The sequence below is a fragment of the Arachis ipaensis genome, chromosome B01 (assembly GCF_000816755.2).
Source record: "Arachis ipaensis cultivar K30076 chromosome B01, Araip1.1, whole genome shotgun sequence".
NCBI lineage: Eukaryota > Viridiplantae > Streptophyta > Magnoliopsida > Fabales > Fabaceae > Arachis > Arachis ipaensis.
Genome location: NC_029785.2, coordinates 96,709,302 through 96,711,372, shown reverse-complemented (window position 1 = coordinate 96,711,372; position 2,071 = coordinate 96,709,302). Strand labels below are relative to the sequence as shown.

General features: G+C 40.4%; 1 protein-coding gene across 1 annotated transcript in view; it reads right to left on the bottom strand.

Moving 5' to 3' along the window:
- Positions 1-1,470, bottom strand: part of LOC107609447 — an 8,354-nt gene extending 6,884 nt beyond the window's left edge. Inside the window, exon 1 of the mRNA XM_021122777.1 lies at positions 1,460-1,470. The gene's annotated coding sequence lies outside the window, so the exon portion shown is untranslated. The remainder of the gene's footprint in view (positions 1-1,459) is intronic.

Below are 2,071 nucleotides of genomic sequence, written 5' to 3'. Positions count from 1 at the left end.
CATGGAAAGGAGTAAGACTGATTGGATGAAGACAGCAGGAAAGCGAAGGTTCAGAGGAACGAATGCATCTCCATACGCTTATCTGAAATTCTCACCAATGATTTACATAAGTATTACTATCCTTATTAATTTCGAAAACTCCATAACTATTTTATATCTGCCTGACTGAGATTTACAAGGTGACCATAGCTTGCTTCATACCAACAATCTCCGTGGGATTCGACCCTTACTCACGTAAGGTATTACTTGGACAACCCAGTGCACTTGCTGGTTAGTTGTATCGAAGTTGTGACAAATTATGAATTGAGATTAGAGCACCAAGTTTTTGGATCCATTACCAGAGATCACAATTTCGTGCACCAAGTTTTTGGCGCCATTGCCGGGGATTGTTCGAGTTTGGACAACTGACGGTTCATCTTGTTGCTCAGATTAGGCAACTTTCTTTTTGTTTTCTTTCCAAAAATTTTTCAAAAATTCTTTCAAAAATTTCCCCTTTGTTTTCGAAAAAAAAAATTTTTTAAAAAATAAAAATGTTTTCAAAAATATATTCTTCTTTAGAATTTTTAAGAATGAATTCTAGTGTTTCATAAAGCATGTAGAAGCCTGGTTGGCTGTAAAGCCACGACTGTAAGGCATGTTAGGCGTGTCATGTCTGATTTACATGCTAGAGCTTGGCTGGCTATTAAGCCATGCCTGACCCTTTAATTGGTGCTTTAGACTAAAGAGCATAAGATTCCTGGAATTCATATTAAAAATTTTGGAATCCTTATTTTTGTTTTTCCAATAATTTTCGAAAACAAAATACAAAAAAAATTAGAAAATCATAAAAATCAAAAATATTTTTTGTGTTTCTTGTTTGAGTCTTGAGTCATGTTATAAGTTTGGTGTCTGGAGAGGAAGCAGAAACAGTTTCTCTCAAAGCAGAGTCAAACAAAGCCCCCACAGTCAAACTTTAAGTTTGGTGTTGGGAGGCCACAACCAAACTCTAAGTTTCGTGTCAAACCCCCATATCCAAACTCTAAGTTTGGTGTTTGGAGGTCTCAACAGAACTCTGCACATCTGTGAGGCTCCATGAGAGCCCACTGTCAAGCTATTGACATTAAAGAAGTGCTTGTTGGGAGGCAACCCAATGTTTAATTATCTAATTTTATTTTTGTTTTTCATGTTTTATTAGGTTCATGATCATGTGGAGTCACAAAATTAATAAAAAAATTGAAAACGGAATCAAAAACAGCAGAAGAAAAATCACACCCTGGAGGAAGACCTTACTGGCGTTTAAACGCCAGTAAGAAGCATGTTTTGGGCGTTCAACGCCAGAACAGAGCATGGTTCTGGCGCTGAATGCCAGAAATGGGCAGCATCTGGGCGTTTGAACGCCAGAAATACACCCTGGAGGAGAGCTGGCGCTGAACGCCCAGAACAAGCATGGTTCTGGCGTTCAATGCCAGAAATAGGCTACAAATGGGTGTTCAACGCCCAGAACAAGCACCAACCTAGCGCTGAACACCCAGAGTTGTGTGTAAGGGCATTTTACATGCCTAATTTGGTGCAAGGTTGTAAATCCTTGAACACCTCAGGATCTGTGGACCCCACAGGATCACCTCAAGATCTGTGGACCCCACAGGATCCCCACCTACCTCCACTCACTTCTTCTCACCCCACTTTCACACAATCCCATAAACACACTTCCCTAAAACCCTTCACCAATCACCTCAATCTCTCTTCCCCATCACCTCTTCACCACTCACATCCATCCACTCTTCCCCATAAACCTACCTCATAAACTCCACCTACCTTCAAAATTCAAAATCAATTTCCCACCCAAACCCACCCTAAATGGCCGAACCTTCACCCCCTCCCATCCCTATATATAACCCTCCATTCTTTCTCATTTTCACACAACACAACCCCTTCTCCCTCTTCTCCACTTCTTCTTCTTCTTCATCTATTCTTTCTTCTCTTGTTCGAGGGCGAGCAATATTCTAAGTTTTGTGTGGTAAAAGCATAAGCTTTTTATTTTTCCATTACCATTGATGGCACCCAAGACCGGAGAATCCTCTAGAAAAGGGAA